The following is a 16,897-nucleotide window of genomic DNA, read 5'->3' on the forward strand; positions in this document are numbered from 1 at the left end:
TACCCTGTCTAACCCTGTTAGAATTTTATAAGTTTCAGTAAGATTCCCCCTCACTCTTCTAAACTCCAGTGAATATAATCCTAACCGACTTAGTCTCTCCTCATATAACAGACCTGCCGTCAAAGAATCAGCCTGGTAAACCTCTATAGCAAGGACATCCTTCCTCAGGTAAGGACACTAAAACTGCAAACAATACCCACCAACGCCCTGTACAATTGCAGTAAAACATAGAATCCCTACAGTACAGAAGGAGGCCATTTGGCCCATTGAGTCTGTACCGATCACAATCGCACCCAAGCCCTATTCCCATAACCCCACCGATTTATCCTGCTAATCCCCCTGACACTAAGGGGCAATTTATCATGGTCAATCCACCTAACCTGTGCATTTTTGGACACTTAAGGGCAATTTAGCATGGCCAATCCACCTAACTAGCACACCTTTGGATACTAAGGGGCAATTTAGCATGACCAATCCACCTAACCTGTGCATCTTTGGACTGTGGGAGAAAACCGGAGAACCCGGAGGAAACCCACACAGACACGGGGAGAACGTGCAGACTCCATACGGACAGTCACGGCGAGGCCAGAATTGAACCCAGAGTTGTGAGGCAATAGTGCTAACCACTGTGCCACCGTGCCGTCCAATGTTTGGACCCAATGCTCTACCCAATTCTGGTCCCATCCTACTTAGCAAAATGAACCCATTGGTTCAGCCCACTTTAGTTCAAATGGCAGCAATGGAAGCCCCAATAGCTCTGCTATGTGCAAATAATGATACTGTGAGAGTATGACTTGGAGTCTTGTGCTACAGTCTGCGATACACAATCGCACATGAGCTGGTGACTTCATGCATCATCAAGTCATTGGCCAAGAGTTTCCACCTTGGGTCAAAATTGTGGTCGAGTTGCGCAAGTTTTCAGAAATGTTTTATGTTTTGTTCTTTTGTTGCTCAATTAGCCACCCAAATTAATTTGCATATCACTGAAGGTAAAATTGCCCGGAAGACAACACAGTGGTTAGCACTGCTGCCTCACTGCGCCAAGGACCCGGGTTCGATTCCCGGCTTGGGTCACCGTCTGTGCGCAATCTGCACGTTCTCCCCGTGTCTGCGTGGGTTTCCGCCGGGTGCTCCGGTTTCCTCCCACAGACCAAAGATACACAGGTTAGGTGCATTGGCCGTGCTAAATTGCCCCTTCGTGTTCAAAGATGTGCAGGTTAGGTTGATTGGCCATGCTAAATTGCCCCTTAGTGTTCAAAGATGTGCGGGTTAGGTGGATTGGCCATGCTAAATTGCCCCTTAGTGTTCAAAGATGTGCGGGTTAGGTTGATTGGCCATGCTAAATTGCCCCTTAGTATCCAAAGGTGTGCAGGTTAGGGAGATCGGCCATGCTAAATTGCCCTTAAGTGTCCAAAGATGCACAGGTTAGGTGGATCGGCTATGTTAGTGTCCAATGGTGTGCTGGTTAGGTGCATTGGCCGTGCTAAATTCTACCTCCGTGTACCCGAACAGGTGCTGGAGTGTGGTGACTAGGGGGGATTTTCACCGTAACTTCATTGCAGTGTTAATGTAAGCCTACTTGTGACACTCATAACTAAACGAAAGCAATCAGGCAGTGTTTTAAGATGTAACCTCTTTGTGTTAGAAACTATTTCTTGGTCTATTTTAAGAGTGGTTCCGTTTGATTAATGCAGCTGAACGTGGGTTTAATCCGGAATATTAAAATTAAAATGTTTTAATTAGTGTGTGGTGTGGACCACACGTAAGAAACTAAATTTTAAATAACTGCAAATAATCCACACAGAACCAGGTTCGTCGACGTTGACTATCCAGTTTCTTAGGATGTGGAAAAAAGCTGTTTAAAGGAACATGGTCCTTAGGAACAGCATTAGGCCATTCAGCCCCTCGAGCCTGCTCCATCATTCAATAAGATCATGACCGGTCAGATTTTGTTTTTTTTTTGGACTCCCCTACCCTGGGGAAAAGACCTTGGCTATTCCCCTTATCTATACCCCTCATGACTTAATCGTAGAATCCCTGCAGTGCAGAGGGAGGCCATTTGGCCCATCGAGTCTGCACCGACCACAATCCCACCCAGGCCTTATTTCCCCCTCATATTTACCCTCCTAATCCCTTGACACTAGGGTCAATTTAGCACGGCCAATCAACCTAACCCGCACATCTTTGGACTGCGGGAGGAAACCGGAGCACCCGCAGACAGAGGGAGAGCGCGCAGACTCCACACAGACAGGGACCCAAGGCTGGGAATTGAACCAGGGTCCCTGGTGCTATGAGGCAGCAGTGCTAGCCACTGTGCCACCGTGCCGCCCTTGACTTGTGATGACTTGTGACAGATTAGGTGTGCCAATGCTAACGGGCATCTGTCAATCATCCCATCATTTTAAAAACAGTCTCTGATTGACTGTCCAAAGATTATCAATGCTTCCAGTTACTAGTCAGATGTCCCAGAGATTGAGTTCGGAGTGTGTATGTAGACTATATGTATTCAAGAAGCACCATCTCCTTTTGTAGACAGAGAAAATAACAGAATAAGAACAATTTTGTCTTTAATAATTCGGATCCAAACACATAAAAAAAATTATTTTTTGGCACTTGGATCCTTATCAAGGATTTCAATCCCCCAGGAAAATATCTGATTTCTCACCGAGAAACTACGTAAAGGGTTTTGATCCCTACTAACAGGCTCCAACTCGCATTATAGAATCCCTACAGTGCAGGAGGAGGCCAGTTGGCCCATTGCGTTTGCACCAACTCTCCAAAAGAACATCTTACCCAGGTCCACCCCTCACCCGCGCCCTATCCCCACGCATTTAATTTATTCATTCGTGGGACATGGGTTGTCGCTAGCTAGGCCAGCAATTGTTGCCCATCCCTAGTTGCCCTTGAAATCGAGTGTCTCGCTGGGCCATTTCAGAGGGCAGTTGAGAGTCAACCACATTGCTGTGGCTCTGGAGTCACATGTAGGCCAGACCGGGTAAGGACGGCAGATTTCCTTCCCTAAAGGGACATTAGTGAACCAGATGAGTTTTTCCGACAATGGTTTCATGGTCATCAGTAAATTCTTAATTCCAGATGTTTTTTATTGAATTCAAAGGCGGGATTCGAACCCGGGTCCCCAGAACATTAGCTAAGTTTCTGGATTAATAGTCTAGCGATAATACCACTAGGCCATTGCCTCCCATTAGCCATGGCCAATGCACCTAACCTCCACATCTTTGGAACTGAGCACATTTGAATAACTGGTTTATACCCTGTTGTGAATTGGGCTTTCCTGAGAGGTCACCTTCTCGCAAGAGGCCTAATTCCATGGGAAACAGGGCCACCTCCAGTCCCTTATCAAATAGGACCGCTTCTCTTTTTTTTGTTGCCTGATATTGAATGTTGGCGATGCCATTCCATCATGGATGGGCACCAGTGCCAGGCCAACATCTGCACACTTGCCCCTTTAGGTGAGAGTCTCTTTAAGGGAGAGATTGGGAGCTGAGTCTTCTCTACCAGGCCTACCACCCGAGGTGACCAATTGCTCAGTTTATCAGGGGTGGGATTTACCGGCCGCGCTCTCCCCCTAGGCTGGCAAATTCCCACCCGGGGTCAATGGGCGTAGCCCGTGTCCCGGCCCCTGCGATTTCCGTGGCAGGCGGGAAAATTCCGCCCTAGGATCTCGCGAGGCAACACGTTCCCGCCCCACACCCCCTCGCCACCACATCCGGAAGGCAATCTCAAATCTTGTTGGGCCAGCGGTTAGCACTGCACCAGGGACCCGGGTTCAATTCCCAGCTTGGGCGACTGTGTGGAGTTTGCACATTCTCCCCGTGTCTGCGTGGGTCTCCTCCGGGTGCTCTGGTTTCCTCCCAAAAGATGTGCGGGTTAGGTGGATTGGCCATGCTAAATTGCCCCTGAGCCCCCCCCCCCCCCCCGACACTATCTAGGGTAAATGCATGGGGTGATGGGGATAGGGCTTGGGTGGGATTGTGGTCAGTGCAGGCTCGATGGGATGAATGGCCTCCTTCTGCTCCGTAGGGATTCTATGATTCAACAAGTGAGAACCTCAGTGAGGTTAGAAGCCAGGGTTGGATGAGGTTGGACCCAAATCGGGCCAGGGGCTAATGCCTCTTTGAATAAGTGTGCACTTTGTATCAATCATTGATTATGTTGTATTGTAAATATTGATGGTTTATGTATTTATAAGAGGGGGAAGAAGCCTGATACTTCATGTTTTGTGTTCATTGTAAGGCTTCTCCTTTCTGTCTGAGCCTTGGCGATGAATGTGTTTTCTCACTGTTGTAAAATATGTAAAGAACCGCCATGTGCATGTTGTACAGCTTTGTACCTTCACTTTGTTCTCAAATAACACTGCAAAAGGAAACACAGCACCACTGGCTGCAAGTTCATTCCAAACAGGGGATGATTGGACGAATTAGAATCATACAGTCCTCGCAGTGTTGAAGGAGGCCATTTGGCCCATCAGGTCTACATCCAATCTCTGGCACATAACTTATCCAGGCCCTCTCCCCCACTCTATCCCTGTAATCCCACACATTTAGCATGGCCAATCCACCTAACCTGCACATCTTTGGACACTACGGGGCAATTTAGCATGGCCAATCCACCTAACCTGCACATCTTTGGACACTAAGGGGCCTTTTAGCATGGCCAATCCACCTAACCTGCACATCTTTGGACAGACACTAAGGGGCAATTTAGCATAGCCAATCCACCTAACCTGCACATCTTTGGACAGACACTAAGGGGCAATTTAGCATAGCCAATCCACCTAACCTGCACATCTTTGGACAGACACTAAGGGGCAATTTAGCATGGCCAATCCACCTAACCTGCACATCTTTGGACACTAAGGGGCCTTTTAGCATGGCCAATCCACCTAACCTGCACATCTTTGGACAGACACTAAGGGGCAATTTAGCATAGCCAATCCACCTAACCTGCACATCTTTGGACAGACACTAAGGGGCAATTTAGCATGGCCAATCCACCTAACCTACACATCGTTGACTGTGGGAGGAAACTGGAAAACCTGAAGGAAACCCACGCGGAGAGAACATGCAGACTCCGCACAGACAGTGACCCAAGCCGTGAATCGAACCCGGGTCCCTGACGTTGTGAGGCAGCAGTGCTAACCACCGTGTCACCGTGCCCCACCTGATTGAAGTTTTGTAAGCTTCTATCAGATCGCCCCCCTCAGTCTCCGACATTCAAGTGAAAACAAAGCAAGTTTGTCCAATCTCTCCTCATAGCAAATACCCTCCAAACCAGGCAACATCCTGGTAAACCTTTCCTGTACCCTCTCTAAAGCCTCCATATCCTTCTGGTAGTGTGGCAACCAGAACAATATTCTAAATGTGGCCGAGCCTTGGCGATGAATTATAAAATTCTAATACGGGGCAAGTTAATCTGCTGTCTTCTCATCAAACTCAAGTTTTTTGTGTCGGTCTTCACGGTGGAGGACACAAATAGTTTGCCAAATATTAACGATAGAGGGTTGGCAGCAGGAGAAATACTTAATACAATTAATGTAACCAGAGAGGCAGTGCTGGGTAGACTAATGGGACTGAAGGTGGACAAGTCCCCGGGTCCGGATGGAATGCATCCCAGGGTATTGAAAGAAATGTCAGAGGTAATAGTGGATGCGTTAGTGATTATTTATCAAAACTCGTTGCATTCTGGGGTAGTGCCAGTTGATTGGAAAACGGCTAATGTTACGCCGCTGTTTAAAAAAGGAAGGAGACAAAAGGCGGGTAACTATAGGCCGGTCAGCTTAACGTCTGTAGTAGGGAAAATGCTGGAATCCATTATTAAAGAGGAGATAGCAGGGCATCTGGATAGAAATGGTTCGATCAATCAGACGCAGCATGGATTCATAAGGGGAAAGTCGTGCTTGACGAACATGTTGGATTTTTATGAAGATGTGACTAGGGCGGTTGATGGAGGAGAACCGGTGGATGCGGTGTTTTTGGATTTCCAAAAGGCGTTTGATAAGGTGCCCCATAAAAGGCTGCTGAAGAGGATTAGGGCACACGGAGTTGGGGGTAGTGTGTTAAAGTGGATTGGGGACTGGCTATCCGACAGGAAGCAAAGAGTCGGAATAAATGGGTGTTTTTCCGGTTGGAGGAAGGTAACTAGTGGCGTGCCGCAGGGATCGGTACTCGGGCCGCAACTATTTACCATTTATATAGATGATCTGGAGGAGGGGACGGAGTGTAGGGTAACGAAGTTTACAGATGACACAAAGATAAGTGGAAAAGTGAATCGTGTGGAGGACGGAGAAGATCTGCAGAGAGATTTGGACAGGCTGAGTGAGTGGGCGAGGATATGGCAAATGGAGTATAACGTTGATAAATGCGAGGTTATACACTTTGGAGGAAATAATAACAAATGGGATTACTATCTCAATGGAAACAAATTAAAACATGCTACCGTGCAAAGGGACCTGGGGGTCCTTGTGCATGAGACGCAAAAGCCCAGTCTGCAGGTACAACAGGTGATCAAGAAGGCAAATGGGATGTTGGCCTATATCGCGAGGGGGATAGAATATAAAAGCAGGGATGTCTTGATGCACCTGTACAGGGCATTGGTGAGGCCGCAGCTGGAATACTGTGTGCAGTATTGGTCCCCTTATATGAGGAAGGATATATTGGCATTGGAGGGAGTGCAGAGAAGGTTCACCAGGTTGATACCGGAGATGAGGGGTTTGGATTATGAGGAGAGGCTGAGGAGATTGGGTTTGTACTCGTTGGAGTTTAGAAGGATGAGGGGGGATCTTATGGAGACTTATAAGATAATGCGGGGGCTGGATAGGGTGGAGGCGGAGAGATTCTTTCCACTTAGTAAGGAAGTTAAAACTAGAGGACACAGCCTCAAAATAAAGGGGGGTCGGTTTAAGACAGAGTTGAGGAGGAACTTCTTCTCCCAGAGGGTGGTGAATCTCTGGAATTCTCTGCCCACTGAGGTGGTGGAGGCTACCTCGCTGAATATGTTTAAAGCGCGGATGGATGGATGGATTCCTGATCGGTAAGGGAATTAAGGGTTATGGGGATCAGGCGGGTAAGTGGTACTGATCCACGTCAGATCAGCCATGATCTTATTGAATGGCGGGGCAGGCTCGAGGGGCTAGATGGCCTACTCCTGCTCCTATTTCTTATGTTCTTATGTAAACCTATTGCCCCCAGCATCACTGAAGATACAATCGTTGAGTTTAGTTTTGTTCAGTGAGAATGAATTATTCTTTCATGGGATGTGGGTGTCGCTGGCTGGGTCAGTATTTATTGCCCATTCCTAATTGCCCCTTGAACTGAGTGTTTCATTAATCCATTTTTCAGAGGGCATTCGAGAGTCAACCGCATGAGTTATAAGGAGAGGCTGGATAGACTGGGACTTTTTTCCCTGGGGTGTAGGAGGCTGAGGGGTGATCTTATAGAGGTCTATAAAATAATGAGGGTCACAGATCAGCTAGATAGTCAGCATCTTTTCCCAAAGGTAGGGGTGTCTAAAACTAGAGGGCATAGGTTTAAGGGGAGAGATACAAAAGGGTCCAGAGGGGCAATTTTTTCACTCAGAGGGTGGTGAGTGTCTGGAACGAGCTGCCAGAGGTAGTAGTAGAGGCGGGTACAATTTTGTCTTTTAAAAAGCGTTTAGACAGTTACATGGGTAAGATGGGTAGAGAGGGCTATGGCCCAAACGTGGGCAATTGGGACTAGCTTAGTGGTAAAATCTGGGCGGCATGGCCAAGTTGGGCCGAAGGGCCTGTTCTCTATGACTCTACGACTCTATATCTCTATGACTCTACGACTCACTCACATTGCTGTGGATCTGGAGTCACATGTAGGCCAGACCAGGTAAGGATGGCAGATTTCCTTCCCTAAAGGACATTAGTGAACCAGATGGGTTTTTCCGACAACCGATGATAGTTTCATGGTCACCATTACTGAGACTAGCTTTATATTCTGGACAATTGACAATAGGGGTTTCATGGTCATCTTTTGACTTTTCATTCCAGATTTTTTTATTGAATTCAAATTTCACCATCTGGCACGGTGGGATTCGAACCCAGGTCCCCGGACCATTTACCCTGGCTCTCCAGATTACTAACCCAGTGACAATACCGCTATTGTATGGGACCATGGGGATAGGATGAACACACATGGGGGACAGTTTTATCGTCCAGCCTGTCACGGGAATCGTAATCGGAGCGGGCGAGGGGCGGATCACGGAAAGATCCACAGACCTCGGGTGGGATTTTCCGGTTTTGGGGCGAGCAAGGAAAATCCCGCCCATATTTTTTCTCCCCAAGGAAGGGGAATTGAAAACAGGAGGATGTGGGTTTGAGGGTGGGAGAAGAGGGATTGGGGGAGACCTGAGGGGGCAACTTCTTCACGCAGAGGGTGGTGCGGGTATGGAATGAGCTGCCAGAGGAAGTGGTTGAGGCGCGTACAATGGCAACATTTGAAAAGTATTTGGATAAGTACACGGATGGGAAAGGATTAGAGGGATATGGACCAAATGCAGGCAAGTGGGACTAGCTGGGAGGGCACCATGGATCAGTTGGGCCAAAGGGCCTGTTTCCAAGCTGTAATGCTCTCTGTCTCCTTCCAGGCTGTAGTTTAATTCCTGTCCCAAAGAATGGAGTGCGTGATGCAGGCTGGTTACTACTAGTGTAGCACTCGGGAAGTCTGCACTAACTCACGGATAAGACATTAAACTGAGATCTCTCTCTTCCCTCGGGAGATGGGAATGATTCCTGTCGCGTTGTTCTGATGAAAAGTTAAGTTTATTTATTAGTGTCACAAGTAGGCTTACATGAACACAGTAAGAAGTCTCACAACACCAGGTTAAAGTCCAACAGGTTTATCTAGAATCGCGAGCTTTCGGAACACTGCTCCTTCATGGATGGACTCACCTGATGAAGGGGCAGCGCTCCGAAAGCTCATGATTTCAAATAAACCTGTTGGACTTTAACCTGATGTTGTGAGACTTCTTACTGTGCCCACCCCAGACCAACTCCGGCATCTCCACATCATACATTAACACTGCAATGAAGTTACTGTGAAAATCCCCTAGTCGCCACACTCCTGTTCGGGTACACTGAGGGAGAATTTAGCACGGCCAATGCACCCTAACCAGCACGTCTTTCGGACTGTGGGAGGAAACCGGAGCACCCGGAGGAAACCCACGCAGACACGGGGAGAATGTGCAGACTCCACACAGACAGGAATCGAACCCAAGCCGGGAATCGAACCCGGGTCCCTGGTGCTGTGAGGCAGCAGCGCTAACCACTGTAAAATCATAGAAACCCTACAGTACAGAAAGAGGCCATTCGGCCCATCGAGTCTGCACCGACCACAATCCCACCCAGGCCCTATCCCCATATCCCTACATATTTTACCCACTAATCCCTCTAATCGATGCATCCCAGGACACTAAGGGGCAATTTTAGCATGGCCAATCAACCTAACCCGCACATCTTTGGACTGTGGGAGGAAACCCACGCAGACACGGGGAGAATGTGCAAACTCCACACAGACAGTGACCCGAGCCGGGAATCGAACCCAGGTCCCTGGAGCTGTGAAGCAGCAGTGCTAACCCACTGTGCCACCATGACACCAAAAACGTTGGGGAGTGAGCCCCCGGCTTCACGATATAAACTTTCACGAGGCGCACCGATTTTCTACGGTCGCTATAGCGTTTTGGGATCTTGCTGTGCGCTGTTTGGCTGCTGCATTTCCCAATGTTGGAGCGGTGACGACATTCCGTCGGACAGTATAACGATTCCGGGATGTCCCGCAGTTGCTGGAAAAAAAAACCACGCAAGGTAAACACAATCTTTACAACAGGGCAGGCTTTGAACCGCTGACCCCACCACGTGCGTGGGCACGCGCTCTGCCCTCCGTCCGACAAGCCTGCCAGCTCAGCGCACCCGACCCCTTTGTGTGGTGCCAGGAATTGAAAGGGAGGCGACACCACTGATTGAATTAGGACACGTCCGGCCGAAGCAGCCAGAAAAGCAGGTCACCAAAGTGGGTCAGAGCCTGAGAGGGACGGATAGAGAGCCAGAGAAAGACACAAAAGGGGCAGCACAGACTTAGACCACCGCCTGGAGGGAGGGATAGAGTCAGAGCGCCATACAGTGCGGAAACAGGCTCTTCAACCCAACTGGCCCATGCTGACCATCGAATCATAGAATCCCTACATTATACAGGGGGCGACCTGGTGGCACAGTGGTTAGCGCTGCTGCCTCACAGCGCCAGGGACCCGGGTTCGATTCCCAGCTTGGGTCACTGTCTGTGTGGAGTCTGCACATTCTCCCCGTGTCTGCGTGGGTTTCCTCCGGGTGCTCCGGTTTCCTCCAACAGTCCGAAAGGCATGCTGGTTAGGTACTAAATTCTCCCTCAGTGTACCCGAACAGGCGCCGGAGTGTGGCAACCAGGGGATTTTCACAGTAACTTCATTGCAGTGTTAATGTAAGCCTACTTGCGACACTAATAAATAAACTTTAAAAAGAAGGCCATTCAGACCATCGAGTCTGTACTGACCACAATCCCACCCAATCCCTATTCTCCTTTACTCTGCTCGCCTTCCTGACACTTGGGTCAATTTAGCACGGCCAATCCACCTAACCCGCACAACGTTTTGGACTGTGGGAGGAAGCCGGAGCACCCGGAGGAAACCCACGCAGACACGGGGGAGAATGTTCAAATTCCACGCAGAAAATCGCCCAAGGCCGGAATCGAACCCGGGTCCCTGGCGCTGTGAGGCAGCAGCGCTAACCACTGTGCCACCGTGCCGCCCATGGTGCCCAAGCTCCAGATAATGGATCTGTAGCGGGAAGGACTGCGTAGCCATTGTTGAGTGAGCGATGCGGGGTGTGAATGGGTTAACTTTGCTTGTTTCCCACGCATGTTCTGTTGTGGAACACCTGCCCTCTGGAATAGAAATAAAAGGTTTGCGAATGTTGTGGAAACGTTTGACATAACAAGCACTCCCAGAGATCATGTGATAAAGGGAAGCGATATATCCTCTATGTTACTAACGCAGCGACCTCTGAGGTCGCCAGGTTAAGCAGCGTTTCACTTGTACCTCTTTCAATTTGGTGTATCGCATTCGCTGCTGCCAATGTGGTCTCCTCTATATCGGAGAGACCAAGCGTAGTCTGGGTGACCGCTTTGCTGAGCACCTTCGGTCTGTGCTCAATCAGGACCCTGACCTTCCGGTTGCTGCCATTTTAACACACGATGCCCACATGTCTGTCCTTGGCTTGCTGCAACGTTCCAATGAAGCTCAACGCAAACTGGAGGAACAGCATCTCATCCTCCGGCTAGGTACTTTACAGCCTTCCATTCTCAACATCGAATTCAACAACTTCAGATGATTTGCTCTATCCTACCTCGACCCCCTTTGTTTTCATTCTATTTTATTTAATATTTTTTACCGTTCTCTACCTTTTATTTCTTTACTGTCTTTCTTCATTTTTCTTCCCACTCTTTCCCCCTACTTCATCCCCCTTCCCCCACCTTTTCTCCCCCTTTGCTTCCCCTTTTCTACATTTTATCTCTGTCCCATCTTTCTCCCCCCTCTCCCCCAACATCTCCATCTGTCACAGCTTACAGTTTCTCTGCCGTTTGACCATTCACACTCTTTATTCTCTCTATGGGCTGCCAATAGCAGCCCTGGTGTCTGTGGCTATGACTCATCTTTCTTTCCCTCACCCTGTGGTATAAATATCTCCCACTTTCTCTCCCTTTTAGCTTTGACAAAGACTCGAAACGTCAGCTCTTTTCTCTCTTTACAGATGCTGCCAGACCGGCTGAGATTTTCCAGCATTTTCTCTTTTGGTTTCAGCGACCTCTGACCTTGGCCTAGTCCTGTCTCGCAGAGTTTTCCTACACCTGGTATCACCCACAGATTTAAATAAAATCAAAGCCATATCTGTGGGAAATGTTTTGTGTAACATTCAGGGGACACAGCTAACTTCTTCATTTCAAAACAGGAGTGTATCTATTAGTGTCACAAGCAGGCTTACACTGCAATGGAGTTACTGTGAAAATCCCCCAGTCGCCACACTCCGGCGCCTGTTTGGGTACACTGAGGGAGAACTTAGCATGGCCAATGCACCCTAACCAGCACGTCTTTCGGACTGTGGGAGGAAATCGGAGCAGCCGGAGGAAACCCACGCAGACACGGGGAGAACGTGCAGACTCCACACAGACCGTGGCCCAAGGCCAGGAATCAAACCCGGGTCCCTGGCACTGTGAGGCAGCAGTGCTAACCATTGTGCCACCGTGGTCATGGATTTGGAAGGTACTGCCTAAGGAATCTTGGTGAGTTGCTGCAGTGCATCTTGTAGATGATACACACTGCTGCCACTGCGCATCGGTGGTGGAGGGAGTGGATGTTTGTGAATGAACCACAGAACCCTACAGTGCAGAAAGAGGCCATTCGGCCCATCGAGTCTGCACCTACCACAATCCCACCCAGGCCCTATCCCCATATCCTTACATATTTTACCCACTAATCCCTCTAACTACGCATCTCAGGATACTAAGGGGCAATTTTAGCATGGCCAATCAACCTAACCCGCACATCTTTGGACTGTGGGAGGAAACCGGAGCACCCGGAGGAAACCCACGCAGACACGAGGAGAATGTGCAAACTCCACACAGACAGTGACCCAAGCCGGGAATCGAACCCAGGTCCCTGGAGCTGTGAAGCAGCAGTGCTAACCACTGTGCCACCGTGCCGCCCCTACTGGAGTGCCAATCAAGCGGGGCTGCTTTATCCTGGATGGTGTCGAGCTTCTTGAGTGTTGTTGGAGCTGCACCCATCCAGGCAAGTGGGGAGTGTTCCATCCTTCTACGGACGGATCTGGAAGTGGAGATTCACTCCCTGGGTTCCCGGGAGAGTTGTCCTGTGATGAAAGGTTGAGTTGGGAAGAATAAGGGGCGATTTCATTGAGAAGTAGAGGATTTTGAAGAACTTGTTCATATCGGCAGAATGTAGATCGTACTCAACCAGCCCATGCTTGCAAAACCCGACACAAAACATCTACAGTTGGGTGCGATTGGGCAGCACTTATTAAACAATCTTGAGTGTGATGATATACAGTAAGAAGTCTCACAACACCAGGTTAGATTCCAACAGGTTTATTTGGTAGCAAATATACACTGACAGGCAATCAGTTGAGGTGATAACCTGTCTCATTTATACTTGATGGAAGTGATGTCCAATCATGCAATCACACAATGGAGCATCCACAATTCTCTACAGAACTTCACAACCGTGCGAGAGAAGAAATTTCTCCTCATTTCCGTCCGAAATGATCGGTCCCTTATCCTGAGACTGGTGCTCCAGAATCCGGATTCCCCAACCATGGGAGACAACCCATGTGTCATGGGTTGGAGAGGAAATGGGGGGCAGGCGGGTACGTGGGGTTGAGGCCCAAGATCGGCCATTGTGTGGACCAGGCTCTCAGAGCAGTGTGGCCTACTCTGGATCCTATTTCTTATGTCCTTGCCCATCTCAGTCATCTGTGTTTCTGTCTGTCACTCTTGACATTATGAGGGGAAATTTCCTGTCCCAACTGCCATGGGAATTGTAGTGGGGGGCAGGGGGGAGGGGCATGTAAAGGTCTGTTGACCTCGATGGGGTTTTCAGGTTTTGAGGTGAGCGTGGCTGGAAGATCCCGCCCTATCCATCCAACTTCCATGACCTTTCCTGTCCTTTTGTCCCACGCTGCTCTGTGTTCGAAATTATGAAAAATATTCCAGCCGTTGTCGAGTTGCGCCCCAAACCCTCCCAGTTGGCTTTCTTAGATCAGTACAGACACCGGGTGAGATTTTCCAGCCCCTCCCTGGTGTGTCTTCCAGCCAGGGATGCGGCCCACCCTTTGCTGGTTGCGGAATCTTATGGGGTCTACAGAGTTCCCACACCCACTGCCACCTGGTTATGCGCTGGGGAAGGTTGCCATCGGTGGGACTGGAAGATCCCTCCAGAGGGAAGGGCTGGAAAATTTTGGCCATTGCTTCTTGTCCATCCACACTCCTGTTGTTTCAGTCTTTGCATCCCCGAATCTCCCATCGTTCCAATCAACCAATCATTTCCGCTCTCTGCGTCTTTTCCTCATTAGATTTTCTCGTGTTCCGACCCTCAAGGTAAGCTTCACTTTCTGAATTCTTCTCCCAATTGGCAAGTCGACTCTGATTGGCTGAGGTGTTGCTGGCAGAGAAAGCATTGGGATCCATAGGCTATCACAGATGACGCGCCCATCAAACACTTAAGCAACACCGTGGCTGAATGTTGGTGAGATATTGGGTTTTCATTAATCTATCCATAGAATCCTTACAGTACAGAAGGAGGTCATTCGGCCCATCGAGACTACACCGACAACAATCCCATAAAGGCCAATCCTCGTAACTCCACATATTTACCCTGCTAATCCCCTTGGGGGCAATTTAGCATGGCCAATCCACCTAACCTAAGCAGGATGTACTTCTGAGGCTGTATAAGGCTCTGGTCAGACCCCATTTGGAGTATTGTGAGCAGTTTTGGGCCCCGTATCTAAGGAAGGATGTGCCGACCTTGGAAAGGTCCAGAGGAGGTTCACAAGAATGATCCCTGGGATGAAGAGCATGAGGAACGGTTGAGGACTCTGGGTCTGTACTCGTTGGAGTTTAGAAGGATGAGGGGGGATCTTATTGAAACTTACAGGATACTCTGAGGCCTGGATAGAGTGGACGTGGAGAGGATGTTTCCACTAGTAGGAAAAACTAGAACCAGAGGGCACAACCTCAGGCTAAAGGGACGATCCTTTAAAACAGAGATGAGGAGGAATTTCTTCAGCCAGAGAGTGGTGAATCTGTGGAACTCTTTGCCGCAGAAGGCTGTGGAGGCCAAGTCACTGAGTGTCTTTAAGACAGAGATTGGTTCTTGATTAATGAGGGGATCAGGGGTTATGGGGAAAAGGCAGGAAAATGGGGATGAGAAAAATATCAGCCGTGATTGAATGGCGGAGCAGACTCAATGGGCCGAGTGGCCTAATTCTGCTCCTATGTCCTATGGTCTTATGGTCTAACCTGCACACCTTTGGAGTGTGGGAGGAAAGCGGAGCACCAGGAGGCAACCCATGCAGACACGGGGAGAATGTGCAGACTCCACACAGACAGGCCGAAATCAAACTCGGATCCCTAAGCGAGACACACCTCCCGCCATTTTGAGTGGGCACCCACCAGCAACAGAAGATGGCACTGTTATGTTTCAGGTTAGAAACTTCAAAGTGTTTTTTGAAGCCCGCCTGAATTATAAGTTTTGGCTAGGATAGATACGATATGTTTCACGTCAGGTATGATTGAAGTGACCCACTAGGGAGCTTTTACCAAACAAAATTTATTTAAGAATATAGTTAACATGTAGAGTAAGAAAATTAGCTAGAACTTTTATCAATTACATTGAAACAAGAAACGAAACAACCACTATAATGTATAACTTTTAATAAAGATATCTAATCTGTTCCAATCAAACCAGAACCTTCCATAGACAAGAGACCCTTTTCACAGGTTTAACACAGCACAGACTAATGCTCACGTGATACTGGGATCAAGGCCTTTAGTTGAATTCTGTGGTCAAATGCTCTTGAGACTCAGAACAGTTTGAAGACAAGACAGATCCCCAAAACACCAGAGAGACTCTGGTCTAGCCCCCAACAACAGCAGATTTTCACCCTGAAAGAAAACCAACAGAATTTTCAAAACAACAGGGGGAGAGGGAAAACACTTCTTTTTAGCTTGCTGTCCCTTCTAAAACTCAAACCTGCAGCTCCAAACTGAAACTGGAAATGAAATCCCTGTCACCTGACCTGCCGACAGTTTTTTTCCCTCCTCCCAACAATGACATCACCTAAGGCTGTGAGCAGAGACACACTGACTGTGAGAGCTGCAGAGATCATGATTTTAAAAAAACTTCGTGAAGGTACACTAACGTCACAGTATCCATAAATGTGCCCATGAGGTCAACATAAACTCTCACCCATGGATGACCTGGTCATTCCCAGGGGTGTAAAGGGGCTGCAGTGGGTAACTTCTGTTACCCGCCATCGGTGGGACTGGAAGATTCCGCCAGAGGGAAGGGCTGGAAAATTTTGGCCATTGCTTCTTGTCCATCCACGCTCCTGGTCACAATGTCAGCATCTTGGCCAGGCCACCATAGCTATCTTCTAGCTGGCATCTTCATCATTGACACGCCCGATACATAATCCTTCAAGCAATAACCTTCTTCCCGGTACCGGGACAACCATTCTCACCACTGCACCTTGTTATATCGTTGTAAGAAGCTGGCAGCTAATTGTGGGGTAAAATATCTAACCCGGGGTGCCACATTCACCACAATCAGGTTTTGGTGTAACAGTCTATCAGCCTACCAGCCTCACGGGGGGCTAAAAGAAAATACACTCAATGAAATATTTGATTCTCAGAATCATAGAAACCCGACACTGCAGAGGGAGGCCATTTGGCCCATCGAGTCTGCACCGACAGCAATCACACCCAGGCCCTATCCCCGTAACCCCACATATTTACCCCGCTAATCCCTCTAACCTACGCATCCCAGGACACTAAGGGGCAATTTAGCATGGCCAATCCACCTAACCTGTACATCTTTGGACACTAAGAGGCAATTTAGCATGGCCAATCCACCTAACCTACACATCTTTGGACTGTGGGAGGAAACCGGAGCACCCGGAGGAAACCCACGCAGACACGGGGAGAACGTGCAAACTCCACACAGACAGTGACCCAAGCCGGGTATTGAACCCGGGTCCCTTGCTAACCACTGTGCCGCCGTGCTGCCCTGTCTTATATGATTATTTCTAACT

The 16,897-nt window shown here is 48.8% G+C and overlaps 1 protein-coding gene across 1 annotated transcript in view; it reads left to right on the forward strand.

The window, feature by feature from the left end:
- cc2d1a (coiled-coil and C2 domain containing 1A) overlaps window positions 1-16,897 on the forward strand; it is a 493,461-nt gene that overhangs the window by 245,195 nt on the left and 231,369 nt on the right. The window lies entirely within an intron of this gene.

The sequence above is a fragment of the Mustelus asterias genome, chromosome 19, assembly GCF_964213995.1.
Source record: "Mustelus asterias chromosome 19, sMusAst1.hap1.1, whole genome shotgun sequence".
In the NCBI taxonomy this organism is placed as follows: Eukaryota; Metazoa; Chordata; class Chondrichthyes; order Carcharhiniformes; family Triakidae; genus Mustelus; species Mustelus asterias.